Source organism: Crocodylus porosus, unplaced genomic scaffold (assembly GCF_001723895.1).
Source record: "Crocodylus porosus isolate Cpor-Errol unplaced genomic scaffold, CroPor_comp1, whole genome shotgun sequence".
Classification (NCBI taxonomy): Eukaryota; Metazoa; Chordata; order Crocodylia; family Crocodylidae; genus Crocodylus; species Crocodylus porosus.
In genome coordinates, this window is record NW_017728950.1 from 12,647,848 (window position 1) to 12,663,165 (window position 15,318).

A 15,318-nucleotide genomic window follows, 5' to 3' on the forward strand; every position below is an offset into this window, starting at 1 on the left:
GGGGGCTGGACTCGATGATCTTCCGAGGTCCCTTCCAGCCCTAATGTCTATGAAATCTATGAAACTTAATGGAAAGAAATATGTGTGTAGTAGAGCTACTTATCTAAGGCCCCATCCATAAAGGTGCTAAGCACTTTTGAAAAGTTGCTGCATGTTGTCCACTGAACGTCATGGGAGTACTGATTGCTCAATGTCATCTGAAGAGACTCAACTTTTTGCAGAATTAAGCCTGTGGGTGCTGGCAACCTGCCTTATCTGATAGCTCTTCTCTCTTGTCCTGCATATTTGAATTAGAATGTGTTGACATATGGAATAATTAAGGCTGCCTAATGAAAAATTTCCATTTGTAAAGTGATTTGACTTGCTCTTTTGATTGACAGGTATTTGCTAACCTGGATTACATTGTTTCTGAATAGGGCTTTGCTGTTGCTGTTTTTGTACCTGTCTTATTTTGCCACAGAATTACCTGAAACAAGAAGACTTTTATTTGACCTTCTTGTTCCTCCTGTATTGTTTTGTAGAAAAGACTTGATTGTGTTTAAATATAGTTGTTGATTTTAAAGGAAGGTATGATACCCAGCAGTGACAGCAGGGGAGGGTAACAGTGGAGGAAATGGTATCTTTGCCATATTGTCAGTCAAAGTTTTAGATTCCTTCTATTTCAGGTTATGAGTGATTAGCTAATCGACTCAATATGCAGCAAATTTAATAAGGATAAAAAAAAGTGGCTATTCTACACATGTAAAGAGGAAATTCATGAAGAGCAAGTTTTTCCGATAAACCTCAAAATAACTTCTAAATTGGCTCCCTAATTTTCTATCCCTTTTACTATTAGGGGCATGTGTTCATTCTTTGGTATATGTTCTTGATGCTTCACATAGAATTGCTTGAAATAATTGCAGAATAATTTTGCCATTGGGTAACATTAATCCTGCCAGGGACAGGAAATGAGAGATACTGCACCCCTACACTTCTTTTTGTGCCTATGCAGAAGGAGGTATTGGCAGAACAACAGTGTGATTAGCAGACTCTTAAAATCCAGCCTCATAACTTGAATCAGAGAGAGAAAAATGTAGTCTTTAATCCATTTATAGTTTGCCCATGGTAATGTCAATGAGAAAAAAAACTGGAAAGAAAATTGCAAATAGCCTTGTTTAACAAAAAACAAAAAAATCCTTTTTAAGGAAGATTTTATGAAATCAGCCACATATTTCAGAATGGCTTTGGCTATGTAGTTATCTCCCCATAAAATAGCCATAGAGGTTTGTAGCAACTGAAAGCCAAGGTGCCTAAATGGCAAAACAAGTGCCCTTTTATTCACACAATAGTTGCCTAGGGCCAGATTCATGCAGATTAGCATAGTTCTGATGTCAATGGAATTATGCTTATTTAAAATGGCTAAAAGCATATCACTCATACAATAGCTTAAAAGGTTGCTGATTATTTCTATGCCATTTTCAGTAAAGGATATTTAAAACACTCCACCTGTAAATCTGAAAATTCTGTAGTGGTTTTATGTAGTTAGTGCTGTAATAGAGGGTTTTAAAATTTCTATTTTTATTGTCATTGTTTTGTCAAGAGTGATATTGTAGCCATGATGGTCCAGAAATGACGGGAGAGGCATTCACTGACACTAAAGCCAGATTAGCACTTGGAGTGCTTCCAAATGAAAATATCCCAAAACATAAGGCCAAATGGCTCTATTTTATATAAGCTATTGTTTTTGTCAGCATGCTGACTTATTAGTGAGAACCTTGAATAAATAGCAAGTCTGTATCAGCTTTAGAGCCCACATAAAACACAATCGTGTGTGTGTGTGTGTGTATTAAGTCCTGACATTTTTGATAACTCTTTTTCAGTGTGCCTACTTCAGACTCCTTCCTTATGATTTCATTATTTACGAGGCAAGTTTCTTGTTGCCTTGTCTCATTAGCATATGTTTATCATATATTTTCTGTGTAATTACCATCCCAGAATAATGCAAAACAACATTACATGTTCTAATAGGTGTCAAGATACCTATTTTCCCTGCTCCCCTTAAGTTCTACTCACTAACATTTTGATTTTTTGGCACCTGGGCCTGTTGGATAACAACAGGAACAGTAAGGTTCCCTACTGTGTGGCCACAAGGTCTTCCAGAATCTGAATGAAAAGAAGGGGTCCTTTATTTTCCCCGCCCAGCCATCTGTTTTCTCTTGCTCTGTTTGCTTTGTGGTTAAAGGTATTACCATGAGTGTGTTTAGGAAGAGCATTTATTTTAATTTGGAACAAATATTACAGGCTTGCATGTCACTTGCTATTAATGGTAACATACTTCTTAAATTTGGTTTTGACTGCTTTGATACAAGTTCTGTTTGGGACTAACACTGCATCTTGAAAGTGCAAAACCTGTCATGTAATTAGAGAAGAAAATAGCAATACGTGTTTTGTTTTGTGAATGTTTTGTTAAACATTTGATTTTATACTAGGAACAAATTCGATTCCAACTGCATTGTTAGGAACTGGAAATCGGCCAAGACTAAGGCCCCAATCAGGCCTTAACTATGTCACTCAGACACTTGCATCATTGGGCATAACCATTTCTGTTAGGAACTGAAGCTGAAGAATACATTTCACACCGGCTGAACCTTTATGCTTGATGTAGCCTTATTACTCTGCAGAATTATACTGAAGTCAGCAGGACTGCAATGAGCATAGGGATTTCTGTGGCTTTTGAGCTCCTTTAGTCAGTGAAATAGGCTCTTATTGATTTTGAATCCAGCCCTAGAAATTAACCTTATCTGATGTCTAAAGAATCTTCGGGTGCATACAAGCATTTAAATCATCTGGATAAAGTTTAATAATTTATTTCAAGTCATTTGAAACCGCACTGGTTGAAAGCTGTACAGACATGCAAAGGGGTGGTTGTATGCTCTGTAGGCATCCTGCACTGCCAACATCACCCAGCTAGGGGCCCCAGTACTGCATCCCAGTATGCTTTGCAGGCTCCCCTGTTCGCCTGGAAACAGATAGTAGTAGCCCAAGTCACAGGTCAGAACTGATTGACCACTGGTCTTAAAAGACCACACCCCCTTGCTCCCTTTCAGCTGTTAGGCTGTCAGACATCAGACCCAAAGTAGGGTCTGGGTGTGGAAAGCCACCACAGCCAGTGCTAATGGCTCTCAAGCCCTGTGTGCAGGAAGCTTCCCCCCGATGAACTGGGCTTTGGGTTCTGAAGTGCCACATGGCGTAGGGGGGGCAATCTACACCCACAACATATATGGGTGTGCAAGTGTTGGCTTGATGCTGGTCTGTGTTTATTCAGTGCAGAGACTGGGGTCTCCAGGAATGGAAGAGGCAGGGGCTAGCAGTATTCATTTCTGGGGGAAGAGTGTATGTGTATGTGGGGGGGTAACATGGATCTGGGGTAGGGTGGGAGTCTGGTGCAGAGGGATTACTTTCTGCTGTCAACTCAGGGTGGTGGAGCTGACATCTGCACAGCCCTGGGGCTGTGGAAAAGAGTTGGGCTTTCATGGGCCCTCAGCTGTCCAGGGGAGGGTTTGCTGTCTTGTGCCCATGGCTGCAGCAGTAAATTACAGCACTAACCCTGGTGGGGGCAGGAACAATGCATGCTGGGATGTTGGAGGGCACTGCATTAGTTGCATTTGAATGGGGCAGTGTGCAAGCATTCCTTCAACTGGATGAACTGCCTTCAGAGGTGAGTTCAGCCGCATCCAATGCAGAGATCTTCACTGTGCTGGATGCGTTTCCTCCAGATGAAGGGCTGTGAATGCTTGTACATGGAGTGTTGTTTCAACTGGTGGAAGTGCCTTTCAACTGCGGGTTGAAATGTAATGCTTGTACCTACCCTTTGAGTATGGGTGGGTGATCAAGGCTGAGTGAACCTTGGATTGTAAGCTTAGCGTAAGCATTTTGTGTTTGGATTGAAAAGTTTTAAACAGCACTAGTTATGACCTTGTTTTTCATGTTTCAATGCCTTCATTTTATGACTGTGCAAAAGCACTGTTTATCTTTGTACCATAATGGAGTGTTGACTGAATTCAGAACTAGGACTACTGCTATCTACTGATTAACCAGTACTTCAAAATAGGCGCTTTGGGAGGCCTCCCAATATTAAAACATTTACAGCAATGAAAGTGCCATGTATTGTAATATGCATTTTAAATTATACAAATACATTGTTTGGACTGTATTCTAACACAGGTCAAAATTTGGCTTAGAAGTTAACATTCCACTTAGGTGAACAGGGGAAATTCATACCTGCTATTGTTGCAAAGTCTTGGCAAATACAGCATGTGTAGCTAAAGACAGCTAGGTGATTTTTATAACGTAGCCAAAAAAGCTATAAAAATGTTATATATATCTATAACATTGTATGATAGCATGTCTAAAAGGTCTCGGCGTTCAAATGCAGTACCCTTCCCTCCTCCATATGTATATATACATACACACATTTATACCAAAGCTAGCAAGTGAGCATTTTCTCAAACATACTGAATATGTAGATAGCATGTATGTGTGAATTTTCTTTGGGAACATGATTTGTAGATTTTTGAATATCTGGTTTCCTGGTTATCCTCCTGGGCTATGGGCAGACATTACACATACACCAGTTTAAGTGATCAGAAAATGGTTTAAACCTGTAACAGAACATAAGTTCAGTGTACCTAAACCAGTTTCAAAATGGCTTGAAAGTGTTTTAAGATAAACCTGGCTAAATGTAGTATCAGACTTAACTGATTTGGGTCAAACCAGTTTATGCAATGTCTGACCCAGACCCCTTCCTGGTTTGAGTTAAACCAGACTCTCCCAGCTTTGCAGTCCTGGGTTGTGCTGTCTGCTCCAGAGAATAGGGCTGGCCCCACCTGTTTGCTTCCTGGCTGCAGCTCCCGCAGAGACTGCAGGGTCTGCCTGGCTTCCTCCTGCCCCCCGACCCCTTGTTGTTTGCTGCTCAAGCAGGGATCCCCATCTCCCACAGCATGGACCCTAGGCATGTAGTATGCTAGCTAATGCTGAGATGCGTCTGTGTGCGTGTTAGGGGCCAAAATCAATTAACTTTTAAATGTTGTAATCCAATGTTGACTATTGTTGGCAGGGAAGTGCTGGAGAGTGGACCCGAGCTCTGGTATCTATCAACCAGGCACTCGGACCCCTCCCAATTTAGGGACTACACATACAGTTTGAACTTCAATGAATTCAACGGTTTATTTAAATCTAGCAACAATTCCTACCAACAACAAGTCCTATAAAATACCAAACACCTTTTCTGAATAAAACACTATACTATATACATAAATATAAAATTATATACTCTATACAACACTTTACAACACACTTGAACACACAGACATAAAAACACAGGGAAGGAGGGGTGATATTTACCTATAGGGACTGCGTAGTTATGCTACTGGGGGTAGGGAAAGACAAACCAGGATGACTCTTATGCAGTTTCCCACTTGTAGCATAGATGCAGACTAGTGGTACAGAGACGCTCGGTGTCAGTGGTGGGAGTCTTCAGCTTCAGGTAATTATCCTTTTTGGTTCTCTGCCTCACAGGCTCCCCCTCTCAGGCACTTTGTCTCGCACCTAGACACATCCACAGAGTTGCACCACTTCTCAGTCTACCTCAGAGGCATTACCAGACAAACCAGGCGCTCTCATGACTCACTGGCACTCACCAGTCACACACCAATTGAGCCCAGTCAAACACTCTGACTCCCAGTCACACACAGACTCTGAGGGGACAATTCCTTTTGTATTCCCCCTGTTCACCGCACTGTCCCTTGCACACAGTACTCACTACAGGTAACTCAGCATGGCACCAGGTATTTTCCACATGGCACACTAGATTTATTTGCACGGCACAGTAATCTTTCTGAACAGCATGTTACTCTCCTTTACCTGGCTGGCTGCAGGGTCACTGTAACAGGGGCCCTTCTTGGGGCCAATTTCCCTGTGACCCGCCCACCTGTTTCTGGGCTAACCGTCTGCATTCCTGCCCACCACACCTTGTTGTTAATTATTTAAAATGATGCAATTAAGTGGGAGGCTGCCCATTTTCTGCCCCAATGCCAGGGGGCACTATCTGCGGCTCCATTCCTCCCCTACACTGCAGCCCAAGCCTCACTGATGGTATCTTGATGTTGTAATCATCACTGGCCCCCATACTGTGCCCCAGAATTCTTTTAATTGAACCCCACCTGGATTCCTCTCCTCAGGTGGTCTCATCCACCTTCATACCAGGCAATATAGCTCCCTGAACTGCTTCCCCTTTGGGTGTGGTTCCCCCAGGACCTTTGACTCCCCAGCCCTGGCCCACCTCCAGGCCATCCGGAACCCCAGGCATGCAGCTCTTGGGCGGTGGCTCTTGTGGTGGCCCCTGGCCTCTGACACTTCCAGTCCTGGCCCCAGCATGGACCAGTCAGGGGAAGTTAAGACAGGCGTGAGTCTATGGCCTCACTTTCTCCATGGGGTCCATCTTCCTGACCCTCCAACAAGGGGTAACTCACCCAGTTGTAGTGGCTAGGGCCCCAACCCACCTTTCACCAGGGTGGTAACTGGCCTGGCATTTCCTGGGGGCTCCTGCACCAATGAGAGTCCCATCAGGCCACCCACTCCCGGCAGGGTGGTTTTAGGTTGTACCCAGGACCAGGAGCCTCCTTACTAACTTGAGTTAATGAGAGAGGCTTTTGTTTTGATTTGTTGATGGGCTGATGAATGCTATGTTATCAGCTCCCTGCTGGCTCCCTCACCTGTTAGGTTTGCAGAAGAAGCAGGGAGAGGGAGATTGAAAAGCTCAGTATCATTAAGAAGTGTATGCACTGAACATCCCCTTTGCCTCAAAGTGCTAGCCAGAGTCTGGGGTCTGGCAACATTCCCACCCATTGTTCAGTGAGAGGAGAAAAGCCTGGGGCTGTACAGGCAGGGTGGGGGTCTTGCATCTTGCCAGGATTTGGCCATGCTCCCCCATTAGCTAAGCATTTTGGAAGGGAAGGTAGGGCTGCTCTAGCATCTCAGCTTCTAGCCTGAGCCACTGCAGGCATGTGCCTGCATTCCCTCAGTTCAGAGGGAATGTCTGTGCACTTGCAAATCAGTTCAACCTAGGCAGGTTTGACTAATTTCCAAGGATTGACTTGGAAATTCAGGCTCAGGCTTTTTGAATGTCTGTCTCTAGCCCGAAGACCTGCCATTTCTGTCTTCAGTATGTTTGAGATAATGCTCATTTGCTGGCTTGGGTGCAGTTCTATAGGAGCCAAGAGCAGTGGAGATATTCTCAACCTATGGGGGACAGATAAGATTACAACTAGGAGTAGATGGGAAGAGTGTTTACTTTGCTCTAGTTTTCCTTGTTTTCTTTCTCCTCCTATACTTATTTTCAGTGAGCATGTATGTGCATGTATATGTTCCAGGGGCTGCTTTTCTCTCTTTCCCCTTTTTTCACTCCTTTCTGTGCAGGGATAATATTGCATTTGAGCACTGAGACCTCTTCAGTGTGCTGTCATGGTTATTGGGCAGTAGTGATGATCATAGAGTTGGATAAATCACACTAGCCTGGAGGAGCTGGAAGATGGAGGAGGTTATTAAGGCCTGAAGTCGTTCTAGGTTTACTGTTTCAACCAAATCCTGAACTAGTGTGGCGGATTTCTGGTGATGCCAGGACTACAGTGGCTGCTATTTTTGGCATCTGGAAGAGATTTTGCTATATGACAAAACAAGCCAACCTCCGAACGGATTTTACCTTTGACTTATGATCCTGGAAATCTGGTTTTGGTGGCTTAAATTACAGTTCTTGCAGTGTTGTCATGCTTCAGTGAGACTGGCAGATTAGGATGTGTCTGGAAATCCCTGTAAATTGCTGGCTGTCTGGACCCAGCTCCTGGACACAGCAGTGTATATTGATAGGATATGTCTCTGTTTCCAGCAGCATGTTGTTGTCCTCATCCCATCTCTCCTTCTAATGTACAGGATGAAACAAGTTGTTACACTGGCTTTCAAGCAAGGTACCTTACCAAAGTTAAGGGGTTATGGGGTTCATACAACCACAAAGTTTATTAATATCTAGTTGTATGGATCCCAGTTTTGCACTGAAAGAACTGTACTAGTCTTTTGTCCAGAATATGTTCTGGACAAAACTCAAGTAGCCTTGAATTCCACAGAACCATTGTGTATGACTAGGATATTGAAGGTAATAAAGTGTGAATTTTGGATCTATTAGAATAATAGATCCCAGGAGCGACTCTTGCTGCTCTTTTACACAGAAAAACACCCTAGCATTTTAAAGCGCATGCACAAAGGTGAAATAGCCAAATTAAGTTGTATTCTTGTTATTTGAAACAAAGTTTTCAGCTGGTGGGAATGCTTGTGGTAATGAATTGAAATATCTTGGAAATGGCTCTTAGAACAGAAAAAGGTATTTATTCCACTTGGCACACAGACATACATGAATGAGTAAACAGTTCATCTAGATCAATAGCACTCAAATGAAAGTAAGAGCAATACTGCAAAATCACTAGAAGTCTGTAGGAGTTGAGTACAATTTTTATCGAATTACCTCATTTAAGTTTATTTAAAAGACATTTTAAAAACATGCTTGAAACATTCTGTTTTCAGGATGGAATTACTTTTATGCTCCTGGATGTATATTAGCATCTTCTGGTACTGTACTATGGTGTATTCAAATACATTTCGCAAGCTCCATATAATTTTTACATTTCAGGTCTACATGAATACTTCTTATATTCGCTACTGTATAAAGTCCCTATTCATGCTTTTGCTTCCATATGAAATACTCTATGTTCATATCTGTCCTGATTTTTATGAAACGGAGACTGCTTTTCCCCCCCCTTAATTCTTGCTTGTGAAAAATAAATTACTCAAGCTGGAAAAAAAGCTACAGCTCGTTTCTTTTTGTACTGCTGAGAATGAGAGGGATGTGTATGGTAATTGTTTTAGCAAAATGGGTGATCTAGGCACAAGGTTTAGCAATACAGTTGGACTGAGAAATAGTGATGAGCTGTTGGGAAAATTCTGGATGATAAATATGCAGTTTTTTATTTTTAGGGTTTCTTTTTCCCCAGCCAAATGCATATTGATTTTTTTTTTTTTTCTCATCCAAACAGCTGTGACAAGTGAAGGTGTATTTACCTGTCTGCTGTTTTACTTGTCAAAGTTACTTAAAAAAAAATAAATCAAAGACAAATAGGATGAGACTCAGTTGCTAAACTGACGTGATTACTGAAAAGTACTGCGAGGAACTTGTAATAGCTTTTATGAAAACCTTCAAACATAAAGGCTTTTATTTCTTTTTCCTTGATAAAGCTGAAAGAACAGTTCCCTAAATTTCTTTCAGTTGCCATATTTTTTCTGTCAAAAGTATGTTATGAAAAATGCAGACTTACAGTATCTAGTTGGCATAGTTCTACAGAAACCAAACAAAAATATACTTCATACTTCTCTTGAAACTTTAATTGATGGTTTAGAGACATTAAACTTTACCTGCATTTTACAAGAATACAGATTGCGTGAGATAGAGTAAGTGATTTACAAACCTGCAGATGTTCTCTGTCCTCCCTCTTGTACTAAAATGCAGTCTTGTCTAGGATTAAGCATGGTAGACATTAAATAGAGAACAAGAACAATACAAAACCATTGATGTCAGAAATGGATTTCTTTAAGTGGTGGGGAAAATTCTAATATAATAGAGAGAGACAATCAGATAAAGGCAGTTCAAATAAATCTATGTACACTGATGAGCAATATAGAAATCTGATGGATTGGTCACTTTAGATATTCAAGCATCTTCCAGCCTTTGTAAATCTACAGAATTATTTCTCTGACAAAGGGGAAGTCAATATAAGATCTGTCATATCCAGTGAACATATAAAATTTTTCTGACATGAGCAGATCAGTTGTCTTTAAATGACCGACAGATTGAGAACAAGATATAATTGGAACTGCTGTCCCCTCTTCAGTGATCAAAATCTGAAGCAGTAATATGAGTGGCCAGTGCCCTTCAGAGCAGGTTAATGGCAACCTATGAATTTAGAAGAATTGCTATGTAATGGTTGAGAGAGAACCAAACTTTGAAAATCTGCTATAGAAAACATTACTTAGATTTGATACTGATATTTAATTAAAAGGATTACTTAACCCCCCCCCCAAAAATATATTACAATTAATTTTGGAAGAAACCAATCTACAATGTATGACATGAACATTTTTATTCAGAAAGCAATTTATACATATAAAAAAGAAAACCTTAATGTTTTTGTAAAGTGTGTGTACGTGTCCTCTTGAACTTGTGTGCTATAACAATGTGGTTAATGGTGCTATTTAATTTTGAGGTTATTATGCTACACAAGTTTAACAACCCCATTTGTTCGTGGCAGGCAGAGTCCTGCCTTTGCTGGATTTCTCTAATATATACATTGTGTCAGAGAATAATCATTAATCTCCATTGTTGGTTCTGGATCATCAAAATTCTACTTTAGGTATGTGTGATTCAAGGAAAATCTGATGCAAGTCTACTGAGGGCAATTACAGTCAATCCTGCCTTGTTGCTCTGTTGCCCTGGGAAATTCTGTTCTGGATTTGTTCAAGTATGAAAAGCCAAGGTTAGCTTTATGTTGGGATACATTTAGTTCATCAGATGTTGAAGAAAATATTGTGGGGGTTGTGTTTTGATGCTGAGGAGGGAGTAAATATGGCAGACTGAGTACCACATATTGAGTGTGGTTTGGCCAGTTTGTGGATCGTCAATTTCACGAGAACTGGCAGAAACATGACATTTTTGTTCTGTGGGAAATTTCAGTGTTTTGAACATTTTTATGCCAAATAAGAAAGACTTTTCAAAATTTCCTGTGGAAAGGAAATGCAAAATTAAGTTTGGGAAAATCAAAACTGTTTTAAATCTTTACTTCAAATTTTGACCTTAAATAGAGCAGATACCACCCCCCTCCCCCGCCCACCAGGGGTATCCCTCCCATAGGGGTCTCTCTTCCTCCCCCCTGGCCTCAGTTCCCAGCATGGCAAAAAGTTGGGCTAGGCAGCCCTGTCACAAAAATGGGGCAGACAGGGAAGAGACCCCCCCCCCCCCGCTGTATGGACTTGGCTCAGCCTCCGCCAAGACCCCAGCCAGCAAGTTATGGGGAGGTCCTTGGGGCAGGGGGAGCTCTGTTCCCTCCCTCCCCTTCAGTCACTGCTGATGGTCACCATCTGGTGAGTGGGGCTGTGGAGAGGGACTGCTCTGGCAGACTCCTGGGAGGCATGCAGGAGCACCCACTGCCTGCTGGCCTTGGCCAATGGAGGCAGGCATTGAGCCCCCTCCCCCCACTAAACAGCGAATGTCTGTTTAATTCATTCCCACTCTAACTTATACCACTTCAAGTAAAGTGCGATGGTTAAAGAGTTTCTGTCAAGGGCTTTTTCAATATCTGTACTTAGCCGTTACCTACAAATTCAGAAGACTTTTTTGGAATACAGTTTTATTTATGTAAAAATAAATAAAAACCTGACATTTAAAATTGAAGGCATAAAAATATGTTTGAAATGTGCAAATCTGCTTGGACTCTGTTGTGGAAAGGTTGGGGAGGAAGGCAGAAGTAGGTGGATTAATTATAAATTGAGGCCCTGAGATTTTAGGAGGGCTTCCAGCATGGATGGATGTACTTCTGGTGTGTGAGCCTGGCCAAACAAAGTACAGATGGTCATTGGTCTAAGCCATTGGTTCCCAAACTTGGGGCGTGACTCAGATCAGGGTCATGGTGGGTCCTCAGTAGGGCCATGAAGGGCCTGTACACACGCACACATACTTGCATGCAAGGCTGGGGAGCAGCGGGTGAGCGGTCGGGTGAGTTGGGGCCATCGTGCACAAAGGAGGCAATGGTGATACCACCGTCCCCAGGCCACTGCTGCCAGACTCGGCTCCCAGTGGCACCAGGTCAGGAGGTCCTGTTGGTGGCCAATTTAGGGTCACAGCAAAAAAAGGTTGGGAGTCACTAGAACCATTAGCATGGAGTCAAGTGTGTGTTTAACTACTAGTGTAGAAAAGTTCTGGAAGCTAGACAATAAAACACTTCAAGGTCAGTGTGCTCAAAAATCTAACAACGTACTTGACTTATTTATGCATCAGTTAGCTCCTGTAGGCATTTTATTTGAAGGAAGTCACTAGGAGCTACTCATTAGGGCTGTGTGAAACACCATTGTTTCATTCTGACATCTGTTTTGCCATTTCGAAGGGACAGTGTTTCATTTCATCATTTTGTTTCATTTTGAAGCACTGTCCTCCTTTTGTTTCATCAAAATCGTTTCGCTGTTTTGACGCGTTTTGACATTTCACCCATAGGCTATAATGGGGAATCATGAAAATGCCTAAAATGTTGTCATTTCTTGCATGATTTGGATGAAAATTGGCAGAATGGTAGTCCCATCTGAGGGCATGAAGCCTGCCAAGTTTCCAAGTTTCAAGGAGATTTCTGGGAAACTGCAGCTCAAACTGTTCAAAATACAACTTCTGACACCTGCTGGCAGCGGCAGCCTCCTCTCTACCGGCATGCAGATCTGGGGCCCACACCCCTGGGAGGGCTGTGGAGCTGTGCCAGACTCCTCCCAGGGGTGTGAGCCCCTGGATCTGTGCATTGGATGAGAGAAGGCTGCTGCTGCCATCTGGGACCAGTGCTGGGCACAGTCTGTGCCCAGTACCAGAAAAGATTGCTGCTGCCACCTGGGACTCCTCTTATCTGGCACACAGATCCAGGGGCTCACACTCCCAGGAGCAATCCAGGACAGCTCAGAAGCCCTCCTGGGGGTGCGAGCCCCCGGATCTGCACCCTGGATGAGAGGAGGCTGCTTCTTCCACATGGGAGCGGTGCTGGGTGCGGGCTGCACCCAGCATTGGAGAAGATTGCTGGGATACTAATCCAGTCATTGATTCAATTAAGAACTTTTAGTCTCAAATGAATTTGCCTCAGCCTCAGCCTCCTCCCATCTGATGCCTAGATCCAGGGGCTTGCACCTCCAGGAGTCTGGCACAGCCTGGCACCTCACCTGGGGGTGCAAGCCCCCAGATCTGTGCCCTGGGTGAGAGGAGGCTGCTGCTTCCACATGGGAGCGGTGCTGGGTGTGGGCTGCACCCAGCATTGGAGAAGATTGCTGGGATACTAATCCAGTCATTGATTCAATTAAGAACTTTTAGTCTCAAATGCATTTGCCTTAGAGCTGATATGCGCAAATACCTAAGGGCAATACCGTATCTAGGCATTTGTTGGTAGGTATCCGTCTGAAAAAAACACTGAAGTAAGAACTAATTAGCAAAGTCAATGGAGATCCCAGCGACTGAGCACACAGATAGAAGTGCAGCTCCCCACTGTAACTTCGAGTGCTTTGAAGGAAGCGTTCTGAGTTACAACAATCCCCTGGATCTAACAGAAGTTCACTGTTGGTTCCAGCGGGGAGGGGAATTTTAGCTGCTGGCGGGGAGCCTGCAGCCAGTTCCCCCAAGTAGTGGCCCCTCCTCCCTCCCAGTCTGTCCCTGTTTTCAGAATGGGAGGGGGAAAGAGAGCAGGGGAGCTCATTCTAGGGGCTCCCCAGCCAGCACTGGCAGGTGGGGTGGGTGAATTAGGGCCTTAGCACCTCAGGGGAGCGCCAATACATCCACTCCACCCTCCAGTGGGGGCTGAAAATCCCCCAAGACTGAACTCCCTCCATTCCCCTTCCCCCCTCCCATTCTGAAAACAATTCAGAGTCTGGGAGGAAGTACAGGTGCAAGTAACAGAAGATACTGTTTCAAAACTCCTTCATCTGGACCCTCATCAGATTGTCACTGCATTGGCCATTTTTGAAGCAGTCTGCAATCATTCATTTGTATTTGGTCACGGCTATAGACTGCTTTTTGTGGCCAAATTGGGCAAAAATTGTAACTTCTGTGTCCTGAATGATTGTAGAAAGTGAACTATCTTTTTATTTATCTCTTCATATGAAGACTGAAGCAAGCAGGTGAAAGATGAAAGTGTGAATTGGTACTATTTAAATGGTCTATGAATGTCTCAGTTTCTTTAGTTATTTGGTATAGTTTAAAACAACCACTAAATTACTAGTGCAAAACATTCACAAATAATGAGCTTCTTCATCAAAAGTAGTATTTGGAGAGACGATCCTCAAATGAAGAGAAGTAGATGCAATGGGCTTTTTTGAAAGCTAGTCTGTTTTTTTACCAGAATATACATGTTCTGTACTTGTGGCACATGATTGCTTTCACTCAAAGGTCCTGTTTTCTGAGGATATAATGGCCCAACTTTGAACTGAACTCCTGATTCTTATGTGACATAAGAACTGACTGACATAAGAAAACTCTTGCATTTAATTTGGTAGTAATGCTGTTGTCAGAGTTCATGAAGTGTTCCTTCAACATTACAAGAAACATTGCTGTCAAATGTCTTTTCGGATCTGAAGATACATTTTTTTCCTATATAGAAACTATTGAACTGAAATAACCTTGATATAATATGAGAAAATAGGGTACCTTTCAGCCATTCTTACTGTGGATTACCATGTTAATAAAACTTAAATCTCATTTTACTCATTCTGATGGCATGTCTGCTATCAGAGACAGGGGTTTTTTGTTTTGTTTTTTTAACTCAGCCAATTAGGAAGACTGACATGATCTGCTTTTATTGGAAATATACAATAAGAGTCCCTCTTTAATGAAGCCATATTGTTCTGGAATACACTATTAAAGAAAAATGACCTCAGTAGCCTGGTTCTGCCTTGCCAATGTCTGTAGAGATAGAACTAATGTGACCTGAGGGCTTCTGTGTTTATGCTTGTCCCCACAGTATTTTTTAAATTGAATAATGACATTCAGATGTATACAAGCAGAACATAATGAGAAACAGGATACAGCAGAGTTGACAGTGTTGTATGTTTTAACAAGACTCAGCGGTGTACCCAGACACCACTCTTTTTATGTTTGCTTTGCTTTCTTTCCCTTTTTTTCTTCTTTTTAAAGTATTTGGTTTCTTTGGAAACATTTCTTCTTATTATTTATGGTTTGTGGTTTGAGCTTTTATGTGTCCCTAGGATGCCGAAGTCCAGGGCCTTCAGACTAATACAAAAATACTTTTGTAGCTTTTTTCTGTTTATCAATACAACAACCATCTTGACTTGCATCTTTTCAGAATCTTTGCATCCACTAAGGCTGAGACCCATATTCTTACTGTTAACTTATATCTTATGGCTTTATATTGCCTATCTATAAGCACAGCATTTCAGAAGTATGAAGAAAATGCTTGATCTTAACAGATTTCTATCCTGTGAGAGCTC